We start from the raw sequence: 12,502 nt of genomic DNA, 5'->3' as shown, positions 1-12,502 counted from the left end.
TGGCAGAGTTCTGGCATGTAGGAGTGATAAGAACATTGCCATGGAGGAGTGGAGGAATGCATCTATCAGAGAAGCTTTGAAAGAAGGAAGTGCACTCAACAGAGGGAACCATTACTAATTTCAGCAGAACATGGGAGCTAGGAGAAATAGTTATGCAGTCAGAAATTGGGTAATCAGAGGAACAAAGATGGGGTAGGTCATACTGAAGAGATAAGGCTGCAGAGGAAGGGATGGAAAATGGGACAGAAAATGCAGTGTGACAGGAGATTGAAGGGCAAGTGAATGGAACACTGTGGGGGATTAGAAAAGGATGTTATAGCAGAAGCAGCTTCCCTATGGTCTTAATCTCAATAATGAAGAAACCATCAAGGTATTTCCAAAAGGGGGGAAGTGGGCTGAGGAGATGGTTTGTCATGGGGAAAAGAAGATATGGATACTCAAGTTTGATTCTTGTATATAATGTCAGAATTTGGATGAGAAAACTAAGACAAAGGTAATGTTTGACATGGTCAAAGCAGTAAAAATTTACACCAGCTGTTTGTCAAATTTTGCAACACTCTGACTTGAGAGTAAAGAATAAACCAGGAAAATGGTGAATTATTTAACAGCAAGAGTACCAGAGGGAGGGTGAAGGAAGAGCTGAACAGGCCAACAGGGTGAGACTGGGGGTCCTTTCTGGTTAGTATCACTCAGCAATTCACCGGATAAACTGACCCAGCTATTAGTGGTCATACATTTCAGTAGCAGACATGCTTGAAAAAGTCACCATGTTGGGCAGTCGGGTCATCAATCCTCGTCACTACTGTGCCAATAAAATGTCTTATTACAATTGCTGTAAGGGAATCGTAAAGCAAAATTACCAAAGTTACCAAAGGACCCGAAAATAGAGAAATTTCTCTTTTTGTAACTTTTACTTTAAAATGAATCAGAACCAACATAAATTAAATATGAATTAACAGGCAAATGATATTTCAAATAAAAACATAAATTTTAAATAGTTGATACTACAAAGATACATCGTACACAAGCACAAGCACCCACATCACTCCCCACACAAATGTAATCTCAGTCTTTCCAACTCAATTGATTTAGCCCTCTAGTTATATTCAGCAGCAGGCATATTCCATCTGAGGTCCCTGGATACAGTTAGCACCAACCCTCCCTTACTCAGGTCACATCAGTTTACATGGTGTAGCTTTCTAGAATTCTTTTTCAACCAATCAACCGACAACACAGGGTTCACAATCTGGTCCTTTGATACAAGCTCTCAGCTCTTTCACATCTTTAGCTATTCACAACACTTTTTAGGATTGGCCCCTTTTGCTTGCTCGTGCATCAATTGCCCAAGAGCTTCTGGAATTCTATTTTCTTCTTACTGCTAATCAGAAAACCAAACTTTTCATAGAGCTTCAGTGATTTCTCCTGACACAAATTCTATGTGCCTCTTTCTGTCTCTCTTTGCTTTCTCTTTGAGTCCACATTGGTGTGCTGATCACCTTCGCCCTCCAGCTCTCCTGCTTGTAGCTCTCTTTTGTGTCTACAGCTCTCCTTTGTGTCTGCCAGCCACATGGCTTCGAGTCTCAACTTCCTTCCTGCTGCATCCAGGTCAAAGGTAACCAGGTCACAAGAACCAGTATTTTTTAATATTCAAGAAAATTGCAATTGATCCCTTTACAATTGATGCAAGCTCCTAAAAGTCCTTTTCAAACATTCTTAGAAACAATTCAGGTTCCACAGACATTTTAAAGAGATTGCAAATGTTCCTTTCTGTACTGCTTCTGGATGAAAGATTGTCACATCTGCTAAAAGGAGTTGCCATGACAGCAGGATTGCTGGGAGTGGAATACCCCATAACTAATGGACTGCTGTAGAGAAAACGTTTTATTCCTTTCCACCCTCCCATATTAAAATGGAGGACAATTAACGAGTCTGAGACCATTTAGTAGGAAATGTGCAAAGTCACACGAGCCTGTTTTTACTGCTACACTTGGCAGTTGTCTGACCAGCCATGTGATGTCTGTATTTAAACACCACTGAATAATAGCAGAGTTGATAACATCAGATTGTCTGTGTTCTGCTTATCGCCACTGATGGAGGATCTTTGCCAAGCTTTCACAGTCCAAGTCCCAGATTCCCGATAAAACCCTGATGCTCATTCATAGCGCTCCATGCCTGAATTTAGTGAGATCATACTGGCATAACACAACAAGATTGCCTGGTACCAGAACCACAACAACACCATCTAATGCACCATGGCTTCTGCTTCTGACTTCATACGTCAATGGCCTCAATGGCTTCCAGCTTTACGTGTACAGGCTGCCTGTGGATAGTGGCAGGATGGCCAACAACTTCCAGTATCTCACCCAACTAACGATTCTCTTATACGTAAACAGGACAGTGACAATCAGCTGGCTATTTGTCTGCAGGAAGTATTTGCTCATCTAATATCCGCACTCTTTCCAACTGCAGGTTACTGGATAGCAACCTGGAGCAAAAGTAATTTCTCCCTTCTTAGGCCTGGGACACTCACAGCATCTTAAAGTTCACCTCAGTTGAAGTCCGTCAATTCCTCAGAAACATGGAACTGAACTTAGAGCCCCTGATAAACATGCGAATCTTGATGGGCAGGAAAGACCCATGGTACATTCAGCCTGTCCCACACAACTGCAATTTGAGGTGCACTGCAATACAGACATTCTCCATGCCACTTGGAAGCCATGTAATCTCCTGGGAGTGGCATAATACCAGATAAAAAGCCAGGCCGCTGAGGGAAAGAAAATCGGATCAATGCCTCTCCAACCTGTTTAGGTGATTGAACCTAGTTCCGGAGATCACGCTGGCCCAGCCAAATGCTATGCAGTCAGAGCATTGTCCTCAACCTACTCGCTACCCACAAGCCAGGCATACTTATCATCTGGCCTGGCAGGCGTCTTGCTTACACTATCTCCATCTCTATCCATGCAGGACAAGCTGGCACACAACAAGAGGGAGAGGTCACAGACTGGTGGGGGAATGCCCGAAATCAAAATCCTCACTGACGTTGAAAACAGAGCGATCCAACTGGCTGGTGACGATCTGGACCGTTCCTGTGCTGACGGTGAGATCGGCGCTGGTCTACCAAGGGAGGGTCCAGCAGTGCAACATCCATCAGACAACCATGCCATGAGTGATGTGTCCTCTTTCACAGGCCACTGCCATGCACTAATTATCTCTCCTTGCTTCCACAGGCACATCTGGGAAACAGCCGACAGAGTCCATGACCCAGGGCCTCTAATCAAGCCCTGAAGAAACCTCTGAAGAGGAATCTGGAGGCACCCTCCCTGAAGTCCCATCACAGCGCTCACCCACATCCTCCACCAGCTCAGAGGCAAACAATTTGGTGGCACCTAGCTTTAGAATAGCCTTTGGATCACAATCACTGTGGACTGAAGGCTACAAAGTGCAGGCCACCAAGTACACCCCTTTTATGTGCAGTTGTGAAACACATCGGCGTGCTTTCCCACCAGCGTGGGTGAACAATCCGGGGGGGAGGGATGATTCCGGCGGGCTGGCCTAATAATGATATACTGATTTATTACAATGACGTTCCGACATCCGTTGGCAGTAAACATGGTCCGCCATTGGCGGGCTCAGCAGACAATCGCGAGCTGGTTTCACGCCATCGTGAAACCGATCGTGCCATATTGCTATTCACGCCACCAAACACACCCGACACCAGCGGGCATGGAAAATTCCACCCTCTGTAGCCCAAATGATGCTATTTCAATACCAACGGTGTTATATGCATTACCACCGACAATACAATGCAGATTGATAGATTTAGGCTCTTTCTGTCTATAGATCACACATTAATAATAAAAAAACACATTGGAGAGGAATGGATCAAGTGCTGTAAGCTAAAGACGTCAAACCTGAGCAGTATCCTTTGTTGCCCAGAGATACACTGAATATCAAAGACCTGCAGTGTGACATATCATGGAACTGTTTACACAACACAGATAACATTATCACACAGATATGTAGTTGCAGGTAATCTGGTGGATACATTCGCCTTCTGGTACCAGTTGGGGAAAGGGGAAATTTTTAGGATTCTGTGGAACAGAGATAAAAACAAAAAACTGCGGATGCTGGAAATCCAGTTCTGTTGAAGGGTCATGAGGACTCGAAACATCAACTTTTTCTTCTCCGCCGATGCTGCCAGACCTGCTGGGTTTTTCCAGGTAATTCTGTTTTTGTTCTGTGGAACAGAGTTGATTACAGATTCAATCTCTCGCAAATGTACTGTCAAAAGCCTGGCCTCGCAACTCAAAATCTCATGAATACTGGAGAGCTTGTTAGAAATATTTCTTCTGGGAGCACATGTGCATCAAAGCAGTTTGGAGCAACATTCTATTTGATTTAGCTCCATTTCCATTAATAGGACTAAGGATGTTTTATTCTACCGCATCTACCGAACCGTGTCAGAAATTCCTTTCCTCGAGATATCCAAAGTTGTCAATAATAACCTGAATGTTACATGAGAAAGACTAGAAACATCTGGAGGGGTTTATGCTACAGAAGAATGTAGAGCTATCAGCCTGAGCACACAGTATGAATTGGAACTACCAGTGCAGTATTGAGGGAATGTTCGACTGTTTGAGGTGCTGCTTTATGGATGTCACATGAAACTGAGAACGTATCTGCCCTGTCAGGTGGGCATAAAAGATTCCATGGTACTCTATCAAAGAGTAACAGGCAAGTTTTGCCCTGTGCCCTGGACAATAGTTATCCCAGAGCTAACATTCCTAAAGCAGGTCATTATCACATTGGTATCTGTTGGAGTTGGCTGTGCATAAATTGGTTGCCTCATTTCCTACATCGTAATATTGACCACACTCATAAGTGCACTGTTGGCTATAAAGCACTTTAGGACATCTTCCCTTGGCTCAGTGTAAAGATATTGTTGTTCTGGTATTTGTTACTTTCTGCATAAGTTTTCTTTGGCCAATTGCCTCAGCTCAATCACAGTCTCCACAGAGACTAAGGCCCAGATTTTCACTAACACAGTGGATAGCTGGAGTAAGGAAATTTCCCCTCTAACCACACCCGCCTCAGTAGAAAGGTCCCTGGAGCCGAATACAGCAGTGGCTAAGTGCTGAAGCAGGCTGTTTAAAAAGCCTACCTCAGTCCTCTGGGACTTTGTCCCAGATGTTTTGTTAAATTTTAGGCCCCCTAGCCTTCATCCCTCACACCCCATCAACATTCCCACCCACTCCCCCAACCTCCCTGCCCCCATGCCCCCTCCCACTCTCATGGCCCCTTATAGCCTCCATGCAAACATGATGTCAGCCCACGCCCTCCACCCACATTTATTGCCCCTTTCAGCCCCATGCCCACTTAATACTAACCTGTCTCTGTGGCCACTTATGGCCTCATGCAAAGAATGCCAATGCATGCCAACTGATGCCAACTCATGCTAACCCACACACCTCCATTGGCCCTTACATCCTCCATGCCAACTCACCCAGATCCACTATGGTCAGACCTCAAGAGCATTGTTGAGATGAAATAAAAGAAATGTCTAAATATCTAACACAATATTTTAAAAAACACTCCCATTCATGAAAGCCCATTCAAAACTCTTAAACCTCCTCAAGTGCTTAATCTCATATCTATGAAAAAATCTATTCATCAGCCCACATTAAAGATGGCTAATCCTTCAATAACCTCTTGGAGTTGTCAAACAAACTGTGAACTTAGAACCTTGTTGCTGAGATAAATTTAACCTGTGGAAATCAGCCAAGCATTCATAAGAATTTTTCAAACAGGCAAATGTCAACAAACAGCTGTTATAATTGTGAGAACAGAGATTTTCTAACCCTCACGGACACTGGCAGCCTGTTTTCTTTATATCATAACAGTTATAATCCACCCTTCAAAAGTGTTCACATTTACTCCCTAAATTCATGACTCCCACATTGCAGGTTAAGGCCCTTGTTACAGCCAGAATGGAATCTGTTTGAACTCAGCACCATGTTCAAATGGCTCTGCTGAGTTTGTGTTTCCCTCATGTTTGAGTCATACCCTGCCTCTTTCCGCTACTGACAAAAATGGGATCTGTCAGAGGAAGGGGCAGGACTTCTGCAACTGGGTCTCGCATGTCATTTTTAAAGGTCCACGGAGTTTCTCCGGCTCCACAAAAATCCAGCCTTATCTCCTAGCAGATAGCTCAAATATCTGCATCTATTGGGATAGATCTACTGCCTGGGGTAACACTAAATAAGTGACAATATCTAATGCACGTTTCGTTTCTAAGCAACTCTCTTCCAATTCTTGCCGAGCTAAGTTCAGCCAATTGCTACTGTAATCCTGTGGAGCTTCTTTACTATTCATTTTTATCACTGCTGAGCTGATATTGAAAATGCTCAATGTGTTAACCTAAAGACGGGTCTGACCTGGGGTTAAAGACTCAATTATGGAAGAGCATTCAGCTGTACAAAAATGCTCCTGTTTCTTCCTATCGAGCTTGAGCAAGGTCCTAACAAAGACATGCCGTGTATACACAAGTAATAGTTGATCTTGTGTAAAAGTCGACCTCTGGCCTTTAGCCAAAAAAATCCAAGTTGTTTGTACTTCCCACCCACTCGCCGCTGAAATCAAAACTCGCCCTGGTGCAAACCTACTCATTGATGGAATCATAGAGTATCTCATCATTGCAGGCGATTGTTCAGCTCTTCACATCTGCTCACGTCAACATGCAATAAAAATACTTTTTGGCTCCTTTTGCGCAGCATTTTGGGGTTAGTGGGAACAGTCTCCAAGCTGGCAACTCTGCAAAGGTGAGAGGATGGGATAGGGTGGATTTCAATGCCTTGAAACTATTAATCATGTCAAAGCTGACCCCCTACTGTTTGGCTGAATATTTACTTTTAGAAACTTGACTTTTACACGAGTATGTACGGTATAGGCTTTTCTTATAAATTTCCATCATTGCCTTTCATCAGGAATCATTCAAGATACGAGTGAAAAGCAGCTTATAGTTTCCCCCACATCTCCGTCCCTTTTTACAAACATCAGCCCAGATTCTCTTGGAGAGTTGCACATTCACTTTGTAGGGCCCACATGAATTGACTCAAAAACATGATCTGGAGGCTGATCAGCACTGACAGTCATTAACACTCTAGCTGCAGGTTTGAGACCCGTGAGTCCATAAAACTGCTCATTCAATTGCAGTGTAGGTATATTTCACTAAAGCTTCAGATGCCCTAAAGTCTCAGGGAATGTTGGCGTAACTCACATGCGTCATTACTATGGCAAGTCAGTAATTTCCTGGGAGTTTTCTGCTGCTCTAATGGCACCCCATGACAGAAACAGCGAGGGGTTAATTATGTTAGTTATGTTGCTTATGTTATTTACGTTAGTTCTGTTAGCTCTGACTACTTTAAAATCAATGGTGAACGTGATTTTCCCGAATGAAATGTACTTTGATTGGAGCTGCCACCTAGACTGTTAAAGAGCAGCACTGATGAGGCCTTTGTGAATTGGCAGCAACATGAAGAATCTATCAGCAGTTGAATTTTGTGGTTAAAAATAATCACAGATACTCACATCCTATGATCCTTAAAGACTTTTGGGTGTGACCAGTTTTTGGAGTGCATGCAAGCTTTACATGGGTGCAACTTTCAAATAACAAGGAGATAACAAAAATTAGTGAACGCAATGATTTACTTACACCAGAACATAATGACTGTAGTACTTCTTTTCTTGATACAGTCAGCACTGTTTTTGGCCATTTGGTGTACTATATTATTTGTCCTTCCAACAAAATTTGGGCAGAATCACTCTGGGGATCTTCACTACAGTGGGATCATCACCTTGAATGAAAGATGGACCAACCCACATCTCCCACAGAATGTCCATATGATTTATGCCACAGAAGCAGGATCAGTCAAGCTTGTGCTGCATCAAACAGATGATTCGCAAATTTATCAATCTGTCTCCCTAATATAAGCATTGCATTGTCCAAAATACAGCAGTAGCTACCGGGAGAATAATTGAGAGAGATTGGTGTGTCAGGTTAACAGCAGTAACCTGCATTTATATTGCACCTTTAATGTAGTAAAATGTTTCAAGACACTTCACAAGAGCATGAAAATCAGACCAAAAAAATGCAACCTTCTATACAGCGAATGTAAAATATACAGGGAAGTACAAACAGGGGATTTATGTATATAAAGATTACTTAAGGAGCACCATGTTGTGCAGGTAAATGAGTCAGGGCCCTGTATTCAACACAGAATTCTCCATTTAATGTATACGTCCATTCTGTGTGTCGTGTTCAATTGCTCTGTGTTTAATTATGTGAGTCTATTTACTATTAATACTCACTGTGTTTGATTGGTTAAACCTGGATGTGGACTCAGGGAAAAGTAAACAAACTACAGTAGAAAGAGCTGGAAGCCCTGAGCTAGAAGCATGAAGTAGACATTTTAAAGCATTGTGAATAAAACCTTTTACACACATAGAGACTAGTGTCATCTCTGCATAGATCCGCGATATAAAAGATACAACACTGTGTACAGTTTAATGTGGCAATTACAATTCTCTTGGTTTAGGTCCTACCTGTACACTGATGTATTTGTCAAACTATAAGTTACATTGATACGTTTTTCCATACACAGTTGTAGCCCATTTCTCACTTTGCCTGCTTCCACCATTAAAAACGGCTGTTTTGCAGTGCGTTTGGGCAATGGTTTATTTACCACTAGGGTCTTAAGATCAGGCTTTCAAATCCATGTATAAGACACTGAATTTTCTTTTATTTTATCCGGTGATTGCGTATCTGACTGACCTATCTGTATTAAGTACCTTGCAAGTACTGAAAGTTGATAAACCTTCACATTTGGCCAGGCTGCTGCCAATTTGTTGCTTTGCTCAATTCGGCATATTGTAACTTCAGACGAGGTGTTAAACTGAGGCCGCTTCCCTTGCAGGTAGATGTAAGCAATGCCATGGCAATATTTCGAAGAAGAGCAGGGGGGCTCTCCTTGGTGTCCAGGCCAATATTAATCTCTCACCTAACATTACTAAAACAATTCATCTGGTCATTACCACATTTCTACTTGTGCGAGCTTACTCTGTGCAAATTGGTTGCTGCGTTCCTAACATTAAAACAGTGACTACACTTCAAAAGTACTTAATTGGCTGTAAAGGGCTTTGGGACATTCCGTGGCCATGAAAGGCACTATATAAATGCAACACTTTCTTCTTTTTGAGCATGCTTGCAGAGGCAAGGATGACAGATTCAACCATATTACAGAAAATGTTGGACCATACAAATCTGGATTTTTCTTTATTCTTTCATGGGATGTGGGCATCACTGGCAATTAAGGCCAGCATTTGATACCCATCTTTAATTGCCCTAGAACTGAGTGGCTTATCAGATGGTAGATGTCCATCTAGTGAGATGTATGGGTCACCATTACTGAGACTAAGTTTTCAATTCCAGATTATTAATTGAAGTTAAATTCCACCCACTGCTGTGCTGGGATTTGAATCTGGGTCCCAGAGTTACGAGGTCAGCGACAGTACCACTATGCCACCATTCTCCCATCCACCCACATATGTAACTTTGCAGAGCTCTTTCAAAAAGCCAGAAGAGGCAGCATCAATCAAATGGTCTCCTCTGTGCATTATGATTATATGTAAGAAGAGGTGACTTGAGTGTTTCATCTTCTCAGTCACAGCAACCCAAATCAAAGATGGCTGTCACCATTAACAAGGGTTTATGTCCTTGTGTTCTTGGAGCTCAATAGAACTTGGGCTAGATTTCAGCCCAGGAGTCAGTAAACTGACTGACGTTTGCTCCCAAGTTCAGTACTTCAAGGCTGGGATTTCCTGACATATGCTGTAAGCTTGAGGACAGAAATCCCATTGATATTCTCAGGATTTGTCAGCACGAATCTCGCAAACAAAGGGCTAACTCCATGGGAACCAGGAGGACATCCATTTTCATGTTCATTGGTCCAGTTTAACCCAGCCAGCAAAAATAAATATCACCAGCCCCCTTGAGTAAATAGAGCTAGTGAGGCAAACTCAATATTGCAATCTAACAAGTTTACACACGTATTGCTCTTTCACATTTTGATCCTGAAATGTACCATGTTTTATGATCATGGTAATTTTTAAGGGCAGTTAAAAGCTGTCAAACAGTTCCTGGCCTGCTACCTAACTGCTCAGAGCACTTTGTCATGTGATGCTGAGCTATGCAGACAAGGCTTGATCCCTGACCTTTGCCAAACAGATCCCAATCCAGCCAATGACGGAATTGCTGCAATTAGCCTCAGTGCCCCCATGCAAGGGGAGGGAACAAAATAGAGCCCAGCTCCTGCACCTATTTGCCACCCTGCTAGACTCCTTGGATGTAAGCTGAGGACACGCCGTGCGCTCCCATAGTTGAGTAGACAGTGGTGCAGTGGTAATGTCACTACACCTGTAATCCAGAGGCCTAGGCTAATGCTCTGGGGACATGCATTCACAGCAGCTGGTGGAATATGAATCCAACAATCTGGAATTGAAAGCTATCATTGATTGTTGTTGAAAACCCATCTAGTTCACTAATGCCCTTCAGAGAAGGAAATCAGCCATCCTTATCTGGTCTGGCCTACATGTGACTCCAGACCAACAGCAATATAGTTGACTCTTAATTGTTCTCTGCAATGGATTATCATGGACTACTATCGAGCTACTCAGTTCAAGAAGGTAGCTCACCATCACCTTCTCAAGGGCAATTAGGGATGGGCAACAAATGCTGGCCTTGCCAACAATGCCCATATTCCATGAAAGCATAAAATAAAAGCCTGCTAATATCTGCCGCCTTGACTGACATCCAAAGAATAGCAATTTGGGCTGGTTGACACTGAATCCACGCCCAACAAGAAGCTGCAGACCAGAATAGAAAGAAAACCTGAGGAATGGGGAATGGGGGGAAGGGAATGGCTGTCAGTCTCATGCACTGTACAAATAAACCAAACAGTTCAACTTCATTCACATCACAGGGCACACCCCCACTGCAGATACCATCGGCAGTGACAAACCTGCAGCTGACAGCAATTAGGAGGGCAAAATATTTCCTTTATCTTTTTCATGGTTGAGTTTTTGAAAAATAAAGCAAATTAATTTAGTTTAAGCATTCCCACGGGTTAAAAGCACAGAATGCTGACTAGCTTTGCAACTTGAAACTAAAATAACATCCTGTAGTTCATTAATGCAGCTGGAAACACAACCTAATATCGCTGAGGTTATTTTATAACCATGGTTAACAGTTCCCTGACCAATGCATAGATTCTTCATTGCTGGTACACTCTCTTGTCACCCACTCTCTCTCCCTCCCCACTCTCTGCCCTTTCCAACTAGTTACATCTCACCACTCTCCGCCTAACCCTCTCCTTCCCTTCTCCTTGTTATTTCACTCCCTCCTCCTTATCCTCTTGCACCTTAATCCTATTCCCTTTCTGTCCCTTTCTCCTCAAATGCTATCACCAGACCAAGCCATTCACAGGCAGTGAATGTCCCTGTCCCCTATCCCTTCTTGCCTGACATGCTCACCTGAGTGTTTCTTGCTCTCTCGGGCTCCCTTCAAGTTGTGTCTTGTAGTGGCCGCAACTGCATTCTCAGCTTTGTGAGGCAGCTGGCTCTGAGCACTAATGGTTTTTAATGATTGCACCCGAGGCTTCTCAGTATAGCCCCACCTCCTCCCTTTCATGACACGCCAGCTAATTCAGGACCAGCTGCTGCCTTGCTCAGGGTACGAAGCAGGACCCAGGCCACCGTACCTGCTGAGAGCAGCTAACATCTGTTTGGGTCCACAGTCTAAGATTTTGACAATGTTGTCAGCATTCTATCAACCCGTGAATTTATTAGTAAATGATTAATCAAAGTCAGAGCATCACATTCCGCATCACAAATTCAATGCCCTCTCTTTTCAGTGCGAAAAAATGACACAGCTGAATCCTTATCAACAGAACACAGACCTGCTAGGTCGTGCCAGTTTGTTTAAGGGAGAAGAGAGTGCTATTGTAAAGGAGCAAATGCATTTACTTAACTCAAGCAATCATTGCAAAAATACACCGCCAAGTCATGCAATGGAATCCACTCCAAGTTCAATTTTAAGGGACCATTTGATTCTGAATTAGGAATGGTTTTTCCAAACACTCTAAAGTAGGAATGAAAACGGCAAACACAAGTGACGATACAATTATGCAATTTCCATCCAAATGTGTTGTGTGTTTTTATATAAAGGGTACTCACTTGTTCATGAAGTTATTCCCTCTTTAAAGGATTTGCAAGCCCAAGCACTCCCAGCCAATATTGCAATGTTATACCCTGCAGGTACTGCTCTGTAAATAATAATTTGTTGATTCTGCAGGCTGGGGTCATATGTGATTCGCTATAATGGGGACATAGTCACATGTTAATGGGGTCAGCCTCCCAAAGTGTGATATCATATCAAGGTTGAATTCTG

General features: G+C 43.0%; 1 protein-coding gene across 2 annotated transcripts in view; it reads right to left on the bottom strand.

Moving 5' to 3' along the window:
• Nucleotides 1-11,717, bottom strand: part of eva1ba (eva-1 homolog Ba (C. elegans)) — a 92,681-nt gene extending 80,964 nt beyond the window's left edge. The window contains exon 1 of one of the 2 annotated variants that reach the window (XM_041212877.1): nt 11,587-11,717. The gene's annotated coding sequence lies outside the window, so the exon portion shown is untranslated. The remainder of the gene's footprint in view (nt 1-11,586) is intronic. The other variant, XM_041212879.1, reaches the window with a different exon arrangement.
• Between the last annotated feature and the right edge of the window lie 785 nt (nt 11,718-12,502).

The sequence above is a fragment of the Carcharodon carcharias genome, chromosome 19, assembly GCF_017639515.1.
Source record: "Carcharodon carcharias isolate sCarCar2 chromosome 19, sCarCar2.pri, whole genome shotgun sequence".
Classification (NCBI taxonomy): Eukaryota; Metazoa; Chordata; class Chondrichthyes; order Lamniformes; family Lamnidae; genus Carcharodon; species Carcharodon carcharias.
Note: the sequence above shows the minus strand (reverse complement) of the source record. Positions and strands in the feature narration are given on the sequence as shown.